Below are 12,380 nucleotides of genomic sequence, written 5' to 3'. Positions count from 1 at the left end.
TGGCCACCCCTGCTCTACTTGAAGATGGTGATCATATCATCTCTCAGTCATTTCTAGGGTTGCCAAGTCCAATTCAAGAAATATCTGGGGACTTTGGGGTGGAGCCAGGAGATTAAGGGTGGAGCCAAGATCAAGGCTGTGACAAGCATAATTGAACTCCAAAGGGAGTTCTGGCCATCACATTTAAAGGGACAGCACACCTTTTCAATGCCTTCCTTCCATAGGAAGTAATGAAGAATAGGGGCACCTTCTTTTGGGGCTCATAGAATTGGACCCCCTGGTCCAATCTTTTTGAAACTTGGGGGGAATATTGGGGAGAGACACTAGATGCTATACTGAAAATTTGGTGCCTCTACCCCAAAAAACAGCCCTCCCAGAGTCCCAGATACCTGCGGATCAATTCTTTTTTATTTCCTATGGGAATAAGTCTCTATTGGGAATAATAGAGTTCCCAGCAGACATTTCCCTCCCCTCCCCCCGCTTTCTGATGACCCTGAAGCAGGGGGAGGGCCTCCAAACTGGGGGATCCCCTGCCCCCACCTGGGGATTGGCAACCCTAGTTCAGACCCAATTGGTATTATTTCCACCATCAATTCTCTGTACCTAGGCAGGTTATCAAGGTGTTGTCCTGGTGGTCATGAGATGAAAACTTGTTTTCTGGTCTCCTTCCTTCCCCAGGGGACTGGGGGGGGGGGGAAGCCTCAGCCAATAGAAGGAAGAGAGGCTTGGCTCAGTAGCTCTGCTATGTGACTGGAAAAACAGGCCCTGTCTCTCCCCCCCCCTTCCTCCCCAAGGGAGAAGCCTCAGCCAAGGGAGAAAATAGAGGTTTTGCCCTGTAGGTCCTGTGCAATTGTGCAAGCCTTGCAAAACAAGCTGTTATGCAGAAGGAAGCAAGATATAGGGAGAAGGAAGCAGATGACAGCCAGTTGCTCAGGGGCCTGATAGGAGCCCTCTGGGGGCCTGATTCAACCCCCAGAGCACATGTGACACCCCTGTGATAGGGCATATATAGAGGGAGGGACAGAGGAGTTGCATTTTACCCTTTTATTTTGAATCCCTTGCTCAGTCTGATGCCATGCTAAAGTATGCTTGTGAACACTTTCTTTTTAATAAATACTTTATAACTTTTGATCCTGTAGTGGTTCTCTGTGCCACATAGACCTAGAAGAAGAAGATATTGGATTTATATCCCGCCCTTCACTCCGAAGAGTCTCAGAGCAGCTCACAATCTCCTTTCCCTTCCTCCCCCACAACAGACACCCTGTGAGGTGGGTGGGGCTGGAGAGGGCTCTCACAGCAGCTGCCCTTTCAAGGACAGAGTCTCAGAGCGGCTCACAATTACCTTCCTCCCCCAAAACAGACACCCTGTGAGGTGGGTGGGGCTGAGAGGGCTCTCACAGCAGCTGCCCTTTCAAGGACAACCTCTGCCAGAGCTATGGCTGACCCAAGGCCATGCCAACAGGTGCAAGTGGAGGAGTGGGGAATCAAACCCGGTTCTCCCAGATAAGAGTCCGCACACTTAACCACTACACCAAACTGGCTCTCCTACAACATCTTGCATATTCTATTTTAAGAGGAGTGCCAGGAGGAAGAGGAGGGCAGTCAGTTGGCAAGAGGTTACTCCCTCAGTGGCACACAAGGTAGTAAGCGGTCCCCATGGTAACCAGGTGCTGGGTAGTGGGAGACACAGAGGCAAGGCCTCAGAACTTGGAAGGGGAGCTGGGAATCTTGATTTCCCTGTGGGCAATTCCTACAAAAGTCAGGTGGTGGTGGTGGTGGGTGAACAGGGAGAGAGAAAAGTCCCTCCAGTGGTACAATCACACTACACTAAATAATGCATTTTTGCTATTCTAACACAGTAAAACTCAGGATGTAAAACGCATTATTTAGTTTAGTGTAAACGCACCACAGGTGTGGGGAAAACCCAAGAGGGCAGAGTGGAACAGGGCAGAGCAGGGGTGTTCTGTCACAATATTCTTAACTCTTCCTCAGATATTGTCCAGGGGAAATTGGTCCTCATTAAGATTAGCAATGTTTCTGCCATGTTCTGCTTGACCCGGCATGGAGGCGCTGGTCCCACACTACTCAGTGCAGAGGTGTCAGATTTGGCTTTGGGCCTTAGAATATGGTGCCTACCTCCAAACCATCCATATTGCAGGAGGACATAACACATTAGCCGATGCCCTCAGCAGAGTGCATGCTTCCAATTACAAATGAGCACTCACTCAAAAGTACATTCAGTCCATATTCAACCTCTGGGGGTACCCCATGGTAGACCTGTGCACCACATGTCACAATACCAAGACCCAGTGGTTCTGTTCCATAGCAGGCAATGACTCCCTGTCCATAAGGGACACCTTCCAATTCATTTGGAGTGGCACCCTCTTTTACCTGTTTCCTCCTTTGTCTTGACATGAGTAGTAGTGAAGTTGCTCAAGGGCCATTTGGAGGCTGTTCTCATACCACCTTTCTGGCTATGATAGGCATGGTTTGCCCCTCTTCTCAAGGGGTCTAATGAGATATATATCCATCTGCCAAAGGTCCCAGATCTGCTGAAGATAAGGCAGTTGCTTCAACACAATATTCCTCACTGCCACCTCACAACTTGGAGACTGATGAGTGAATGACTTTATCCCCACATATTCAGGAGGTCCTGTTTAATTCCCACAAAGCATCTACCAGTAGGTCCTATGGAAGTAAGTGGAAACAATTCGAGCTATGGGTACATTCTCTTGTTTTGTGTTCTTTCTCAGTAATTTTATAATATTTGTTAACTCTCAAGACCCAAGGGTTGACATACTCATCTGTGAAGGTTCATCTGGCAACTATTTCTGCCTTTCATTCCCTGATGGAGGCCCAGACTGTTTTTTTCCCCCAAAGAGACTCTCTGAGCAGTTTCCGAAGGGGTTGTAGAATATGCCCCCCCGCACAACCTCCACTGGTTCCGCAGTGGTTCCTATTGCTGGTTCTTTCACAATTGATGTTGGAGCCCATTGAGCCTTTAGACACTTGCCCTTTCGACCTTTTATCAATTAAGGTCTGCTTTCTGGTAGCCATAGTTTCAGTCTGGAGAGTTAGTGAACTGGCCACACATCAACCTCCCATTTTTGAATTATTATTTTTTTGCAGAATGTATAAGACTCAGCCTGAAATTTTCTGTTCTTTTTTTTTTTTTTTTTTTTTTTAATTTTTTAAGATTTTATTTAGAACACGAAATACTTTATCTAAATACATTACACAAATTGAAGTTGCTTGTGGCGTATACAGACATAGATAATTCCAACATACATTATCTTAGTAACCATTTCAACATTTCAATCTTCTTATTACACTCTTTCCTCATTCATTTTAATAAATCAAGCCAATCATGAAATTTTTTCCATTTGTCAATTGCCTCTTTTTTTGATAAACCTCTGATCATGTTAGAGAGAATATCCATCTCCGCAATATTCACAATTTTTTGTATTAGTTCATCCCTTTGGGGAATAATTTTTTGTCTCCAAACCTTGGCATAGAGGATTCTGGCGGCCGTTAGAATGTAAACTGTGATGTATTCGTCTTCTCTTGGTAAATTATCCCGGACTAAAGATAAAAGCATTATCTCAGCTTTTAGTTGTATGTTTTCCTTTAAGATCTCTTTTAATAAATTATAAACCATAACCCAATATTTTTTTGCTAGTTCACATGTCCACCAACAGTGGAAAAAAGTGCCTATTTTAGATTCACATTTCCAACATTTTGGTGACATTTCCGTCTTCATTTTACTCAACCGGGACGGAGTGAAGTACCACCTATGAAACATTTTAAAGAAATTCTCTCTATAGCTAACCGGTTTGATTATTTTATAATTGTTTTTCCATAGAATGTCCCATTGGTCTAACATGATGTTTTTCTCCAGATTCTGCGCCCACTTTATCATTGTGGTCTTAACTGCTTCCTCTTCTAACTCCATATGTAAAACATAATTGTATACCCTTTTAATTAATTTATATGAGCCTGATAATAACAGTTTATCGAAATCATAGTTCGGTCTAGTAAATCCTGAGATTTTATCTCTGTTAAATTTCGCGGTAATCTGCATCATTAACCACCAGTCAATTTTCACTCCCTGGTTGGCCAACTCCTCATTATTTTTTAATTTATCCATATCATCCAAAAGATCAGTATATCTAATTGGTTTTGTGACTTTCCATAAGCTAGGCTGAACTACTGCTTCCTCCGGCGATAACCATCTAGGGGTCTTCCCCCTATAAATCTTATTTTTGATTTTAATCCAGCCTTCCAAAAGGGACTTTCTAATCAAGTGGTTTTTAAAATAAGTCTGTGGCTTCCCCACATACCAAAGGTTAGCGTGCCAACCGGCCTGGAGATCGAAGCCTTCTATTGCTAATATCCGCCTGTTCTCTAAGAGAACCCAATCTTTAAGCCATAAAATCGTGCAGGCTAGGTGATATATTTCCAGGTCCGGGAGGGCTAAAATAAAAACTTTAGATGAGCCAATTACTATGTTTGAATTAGAGGAAGCCTGGTCTAAGTTAAAGAAGAATAAAGCGGCTGGCCCGGATGGTATTCCGGCAGAATATTATATTACTTTTAAAGACCTGATAATTAATCAATTTAAAAGTTTAATACAGGAGGTCTGGTGTTCGGCAAAAATACCGGACTCCTGGAGATACAGTAATGTGACACTTATACCAAAAGAGAAAGGACAATTGGATGACATTAAATACTACCGTCCAATATCTTTGTTGAATGTAGATTATAAACTTTATTCTTTAATTTTGGCTAACAGGCTTAAAAAGATCTTACACACCACAATCCACCCAGACCAAACGGGATTTTTGCCATCCAGATACTTACGTAATAATATTCGTATTCTTGCTAACATTATGGAATATTTGGATTTATGTAGGGATAAGCAGGCTGCTTTTATTTTCATCGATGCTGAAAAAGCGTTCGACAATCTTGACTGGAATTTTTTATTTGAAATCTTTAAGAAACTTAATTGTGGAGGAGATTTTTTTAGAAATATTCAAGCGATCTATGACAAACAATTGGCTAGGATTGTGGTGAACGGAGAGCTAACAGATGAAATAACACTCGAGAAGGGTACAAGACAGGGTTGCCCGCTATCCCCTCTGCTATTCATTTTCTCTTTGGAAGTCCTGAGCAATTCGATTCGGATGAATGATAAAATCAAAGGCATTAAAGTAAAAGGAGAGGCGTACAAGATGTTGACGTACGCAGATGATATGGTTCTGATTTTGCAGGACCCTCTTGATTCAGCTGAGGAAGCTTTAACAGAATTAATTAAATATGGTGAGGTGGCAGGCTTAAAAGTTAATAAACAGAAGTCAAAAATTTTAACAAAAAACATGCCTGGTTCCGCATCTTTGGAATTAGAAAGGAAGATGGGCTGCAAATTAGAACATAAAATAAAATACTTAGGTGTACGCCTCACAAATAGATGTAGTACCATCTATGACAATAATTTTATACCGTTGTTAAAAGAAACGGAAATACTGCTCAAAAAGTGGAATAATTTAGGACTATCATTTATGGGGAGGGCAGCACTGATTAAGATGTGTATTTTACCAAAGATTCTATTTCTGTTACAAACGGTGTGTTTCGCTGTTAAGAAGCCGTTTTTTGCTAAAATGAATAAACAGTTCAGATCTTTCATATGGCAGGGTAAGAAACCCAGAATTAAGTGGAAAATTCTGTTGGATAACAAGCAAAATGAAATTTTCTGTTCAAGGTGGTTTCTACATTCCATATGTTGCAGGACATAGTGTTGCCTTTGTCTTCCCCCAGATCCTCCTCTCCTGCTGAACACATGCTTCATACTTTAGATATTAAAAGGGCACTGCTTTTTATTTCAAGAGAACCTGATAATTTAGGTGTGTTAATCTAGGTGTGTTAATCACCAGCCTGCACCCCAGGAAGATTATCACCCTCCCTGCATCACTGTGGGTGAATCAGTTCTGAAGACAGTCCAGCAGTTCAGCTACCTGGGGTGCATTATCTCCTCGGATGCCAAGATCGACAAGGAGATTGACAACAGGCTGGCAAAGGCAAACCGTGCATTTGGCCGACTGCACAAAAGAGTGTGGAGCAACAAGCATCTGAAAAAAGGCACAAAGATCAATGTTTACAAAGCGGTTGTGATGACAACCCTCATCTACGGCTCCGAATCGTGGGTTTTATACCTTCATCACCTGCGACTCCTTGAGCGCTTTCATCAGCGCTGCCTTCGCACCATCCTCAACATCCACTGGAGTGACTTTCTGACCAACACTGAAGTCCTCAAGAGGGCAGAGGTTACAAGCATCAAGGCACTGCTGTTGAAGACGCAGCTGCGCTGGGCAGGGCATATTTCTAGGATGGAAAACCACCGCCTTCCCAAGATTGCCCTGTATGGTGAACTCTCCACCGGCCATCAAAATAGAGGGGCACCAAAGAAGAGGTACAAGGACTCCTTGAAGAAATCCCTTGGCACCTGTCGCATCAACCATCACCAGTGGTCTGACCTAGCCTCAGATCGCAAAGCATGGAGGCATACCATCCACCAGGCTGTCTCTTCCTTTGAGAACGCACGCATAGCTAGTCTTGAGGACAAAAGGAGATTGAGGAAGAATCACACTGCTACAGCACCAACCCCAAATCAGACTTTTCCCTGCAGCCACTGTGGCCGGATCTGCCTGTCCCGCATTGGTCATGTCAGCCACCAGCGAGCCTGCAGCAGACGTGGACTACTGCACCCTTCTTAAATCTTCGTTCGCGAAGTCAAGCCGAGAGAGAATCTTTGTATTTCTTATACTGTATGCAATAAGGGGAAACTAGTTACCTCCCAGACACTATCTAGGTGGATCATCTCAGCAATCTAGAGATGTTACAGGCAAGCAGGATTGCCTTCCCCTTTACACATTTGCACTCATTCCACCAGTCCACAGGCTTCCTCTGCTGCTATGCTACAAGATGCCCCCACTGCTTGAGATCTGCAGTTTGGTCACTTGGTCCTCCTCAGAGATGTTTGCAAAGCACTACATGCTGGATCTGCAGGCAAGAAGGGAGTCGGAGGTTGGCAAAGCCATCCTGCACTCTCTGTTTCAGTAACTGTTAAAGGTGAGAACCTCATCCTGCCTCCTGAGTTTTAGCTTAGTAACAACCCAGTGGGGGACTGCACAGAAGACTGAAGGTGAAAACAGGGTTGCTCTTACCTGTAACCACTGTTCATTGAGTGTCTTCTGTGCAGGTACACATCCCCCACCTGCTCTGCTGTGGGTTCTCTGAGGACTTTTCTTCTTTTACTCATGGCAGCTCAGGCAGAACTCAGGGGAGTGGGTGCCCCTCCATTGGACCATGTGACCATCTTTTGGGTGGGAAGCTGGCTTGCAATGGAGTGAAGTGGCTACATTTGCCAATGACACTAGGTTGTTAAGGGCAGTGAGAGCCAAGGAGGACCATGAGGCGTTCCAGAGGGATTTTGAGTGCCAGTATGGCAAATGAAGTTCAACGTGGGCAAGTGCAAAGCAATGCACATTGGTGCCAAAAATCCTAACTGTAAATATATGTTGAAAAGGTTCAACTGGCTGTAACTTACCAGGAGAGAGAACCTGGAGTTGTTGTAGATAACTGACTAAAGATGTTGACTCAGTGTGTGACCATAGTAAAGCCAATGCTATGCTGGGGATTATTAGGAAGGGGACTGAAAACAAATCAGCCAGTATCTTAGTGCCCCTGTATAAATCTATGGGGCAGCCTCGTTTGAACTACTGTGTACAGTTCTGGTCACTGCATCTAAAATAAAATATTCTAGCATGGAAAAAGGTGCAGAAAAGGACAATTAAAATGATTAAGGCAATGGAACGCCTTCCCTATGAAGAAAAGTCAAAGAGGTTAGGGCTCTTTAGCTTGGAGAGATGACGATTAAGGGGTGACATGATAGGGTTTACAAAATCATGCATGAGAGAAGGCAGAGAAGGAAGTACTTCTCTCCCTTTCTCACAAGACAAGAACTAGGGGGCACTCAATGAAACTAATGAGCAGTTGGCTTTGAACAGATAAAAGGAAGCACTACTTCACCCAAAAGTAATTAACACAGAGAATTCTCCGCCACAAGAAGTGGTGGTGGCTACAAGCATAGGCAGCTTCAAGAGGGCTTTGGATAAACATATATGGAGTGGAGGTCCATCAGTGGCTATTAGCCACAAACACTCTGTCTGGGACAGTGATGCTCTGTCTTCCTGGTGTTTGCTGGGGGGACGGGCACAGTAGGAGGGTTGCTGGAGTTCTTGCCATACTAGTGGAACCTGTAACAGACTAAATGCGTCATTGGCCTGATCTAACATGGCACTTGCTGTATAACCATTTTTCTGTCATCATCGTCGTCATCATCCCTGTCTCAGCTTACACTGGGCTCTGGGTGATACGCAAGGGCATAATGCTATAAAAACAATACTTTTTTTAAAAATTCAAAAATAACTTTTTTAAAAGTATACACAAATGTATACATATACATTTTAATAGGAATTAAGAACCAAAATTAAAAGAGTAAAAAAAAGGTCCCAGATGACATCCTATGAGTATGCTATTCCCATTCTGGACCACCAGGCTGTCTTCTGGGGGAGAGAGAGAGAGAATTTAAGACATAAAATCCAGGGATGTAGAAAAAGGAGGGTGCCAGCCAATAGAAACTGTTGCTGCTCTCAGCCAAAAGCCTGGTGGAACATTGCTGAATTACAGGTTCTGTGGAATTGCATAAAATCCCACATAAGAACATAAGAGAAGCCATGTTGGATCAGGCCAACGGCCCATGCAGTCCAACACTCTGTGTCACACAGTGGCAAAAATTTTTATATACACACACGCACTGTGGCTAATAGCCACTGATGGACCTCTGCTCCATATTTTTATCTAAACCCCTCTTGAAGGTGGCTATACTTGTGGCCGCCACCACCTCCTGTGGCAGGAGTACTTCCTTTTATCCGTTTTAACCTGTCTGCTCAGCAATTTCATCGAATGCCCACGAGTTCTTGTATTGTGAGAAAGGGAGAAAAGGACTTCTTTCTCTACTTTCTCCATACCATGCATTATCTTGTAAACCTCTATCACGTCACCCCGCAGTCGACGTTTCTCCAAGCTAAAGAGTCCCAAGCGTTTCAACCTTTCTTCATAGGGAAAGTGCTCCAGCCCTTTAATCATTCTAGTTGCCCTTCTCTGGACTTTCTCCAATGCTATAATATCCTTTCTCCAATGCTATAATATCCCACGGGGCCATGGTGTCATTTGGCAGAGTTCTACCTGGCCAGGGTCAGGACTAAAAAAGCCCTGGCCCTGGCTGAGAACAGCCGGACCTCCTTAGGGCCAGGGATCACCAGCAAGTGGTAGAGTGCAAGGCTCTCCTGGGGACATACCAGAGGAGATGGTCCTGCAGATATGCTGGTCAATACCACAACCTTGAACCTGACTCAGTACTCCACCAGAAATCAGTGTATCTGGTGCAGCTCTGGTTGAATATGTGCTGTTTGTGGCATTTCCCTCAGGACTCGTGCCGCTGCATTCTGGACCAGCTGGAGTTTCTGAGCCAGTTTCAAAGGAAGGCCGGTGTAGAATAAGTCACAGTAGTTGAGTCTGGAGGTGACCAGTGGCTAGGTCGGTGCATGATGAGAAAGGAGCCCGTTGCTGAGCTTCGCAGAGATGAAAAATGCCAGCTTGCCTATGTGCATGACTTGGGCCTTCATCGATAAGGAGGCATCCAAGGTCACACCCAGACTCTTGATAGATGGAGCTGGTGTCCATGGTGCCCCATCAAGTGCTGGAAGCCTGCACTCCAGTCCTGAGGCTCCTCCCCCAGTCACAGAACCTCCATCTGTGATGGATTCAGTCTCAGCCTGCTCTTTTTAAACTAGTGCATGGATTTTTTTAACTGCATGAATCTGCATTGTTCAAAACCAGTGTGCCCCTGTATTTGACTTGTGTGTTATCTATGCTTTGCACATCGGCTATGGAAAATAGTGGTACAGGCAAAAGTATGCATAGACCAGAAATGCTTCTCCTGTGGGATGGGGTGTCCTCATTAGGCACAAACTTATATGTATCCTGGAGCCCTGATGTTTATTTCAGATCTGAGAAAACATTTCACTTTCATGCTGGTAGAATCAAGCTTAGAGACAGTCCAGTGGTATCAAGTAGCCAAAAACCAGGATGTTTGCAACTATGTGTTGTTCTTTTTGAAAAACACTTTTGCCCTCTGCCATGTAGACTTCTTTCCAGAATTTTGATGCTAATCTCAGTAAAAGACTCCACTTTTGCTGTGGCATTGCTAAAAGCTGCTGAGAATAAAACAGCAGCTCAGTGCAAAGGGAAATCTGTAAGACTAGTTGAAGGGATCAGGACAGAGTGATCCTTGTCAAGTCAGGTTAAGATATTTCCTGCGAATCTGTTTTGCATGTTCCATGAGACAAGAAGCACACCTCTGCAGCTGGAATGCTAGCCACGTACAATGTACCATGGCCCATGGCAATTATAGCTCTTCAGCTGTACTGAGTATCCAGCAAAGTCCATTTTGTAGTTATCCTGAAAGTTACAAAGCCTTGGTAGTTTGCTAAATTTGGCAAGTATAAAAATGTGTGGTTGCTCCACCCTTTGGACAGGAAGGTTTAGTCAGGATCACACAAATTGCATCTTTAATTCCTCAGCTTTGTATCTGGTCCTTAAGTTGTGAAACATGAGAAGGAGAAATGCATTACCTTGAAGTCTGGGGCACAAAGAAGGTATAACACTAGTCCTTAAGACTACCTGTTAATTTCCTAGCATCCTTTATTTTTCTGTCATTCCAGTGTAACACCACAATCTATCACTGCATCAAAGCAAAAATGTGCTCACTAGTCCAGTGTATAGTTTCTAGAAATAAAAATACCAAGGCTCATCTTCACTTTCTAATTTTGGACTTTCTATTCAGTAGGGTCATGGATTCTGCACCTGCTCAGAGGTACTTTCATTTCTTTTTACTTCATATATTTCATGTTGAGTCCTAGCACGGAAAGCATATGCCAGAAATGGGTAGGGTTGCCAAGTCCAATAATAATAATAATAATTCAAGAAATATCTGGGGACTTTGGGGGTGGAGCCAGGAGACATTAGGGGTGGTGCCAAGATCAAGGCTTTGACAAGCATAATTGAACTCCAAAGGGAGTTCTGGCCATCACATTTAAAGGGACGGCACACCTTTTCAATTCCTTCTATAGGAAACAATGAAGGATAGGGGCACCTTCTTTTGGGGCTCATAGAATTGGACCCCCTGTTCCAATCTTTTTGAAACTTGGGGGGTGTTTTGGGGAGAGGCACTAGATGCTCTACTGAAAATTTGGTGCATCTACCCCAAAAAACAGCCCCCCCCAGAGCCCCGGATACCCGCAGATCAAGTCTCCATGATTTTCTATGGGAATAAATCTCCATAGGGAATAACAAAGTCCCAGCAGACATTTCCCTCCCTTCCCCCTGCTTTCTGATGACCCTGAAACGGGGGGAAGGCCTCCAAATCGGGGGATCCCCTGCCCCCACCTGGGGATTGGCAACCCTAGAAATGGGCCTAGTACAAATTAAACTCTGCCCAACCCCCAGCAGTGTTGCCAGGTCTGTGTTGAAAAATACCTGGAGACTTTGAGGATGGATCTAGGAGAGGGGGGGGTTTGGGGAGGGGAGGGGCCTCTGTCACTTGTATATATGAGAAGTGACAGCTTATAGCATGTGCTGTAGAAGTGAAAGTAGATCTGGAGGCTAGATGATCTAGATGACAACAGGTGGCTGGGTGCCAGAGGTATTGCATCAGCCAGCACAGTCAGCATGACACAGCAAGTTGCTGATTGGCTGTCCAATGTATAAATGTACAGAGTAACTATGGTGTGTGTGGGTTAATGGAGTTGGAGTGCAGCGGAGCATATTGTCAGTGAGAAGAGTGATTGGTGTGTAAATAAATGTATATAGTGGTTTTACAGCTGCTGTGTACAGCCTTCATTCTTGCGTCGCTAAGAATCACCCTCTTGGTCTCTAAGCGCATCGACAGCCTCAGCATAGTACAATGCCATAGAGTCCACCCTTCAAAGCAGCCATTTTCTCCAGGAGAGCTGATCTCTGCAAGCTGGAGATCAATTGCCAAAGCGGGAGATCTCCAGGCCCCACCTGGAGGCTGGCAACCCTAACCCCCAGACTGTATGGTTGGAGCAAAAGAACGAATTTTATCTGCCATCATTCCTGGTGTAACAGTAGCGACAACAGAATAAATAACTTTATTCACTATGGTTTCAGCAGTCCACTAGAAAAAGCATAAATCCAGATGACATCTGCACTCACACATTTTTACATTAAAGTGCATTTAC

Source organism: Heteronotia binoei, chromosome 13 (genome assembly GCF_032191835.1).
Source record: "Heteronotia binoei isolate CCM8104 ecotype False Entrance Well chromosome 13, APGP_CSIRO_Hbin_v1, whole genome shotgun sequence".
In the NCBI taxonomy this organism is placed as follows: Eukaryota; Metazoa; Chordata; class Lepidosauria; order Squamata; family Gekkonidae; genus Heteronotia; species Heteronotia binoei.
Note: the sequence above shows the minus strand (reverse complement) of the source record.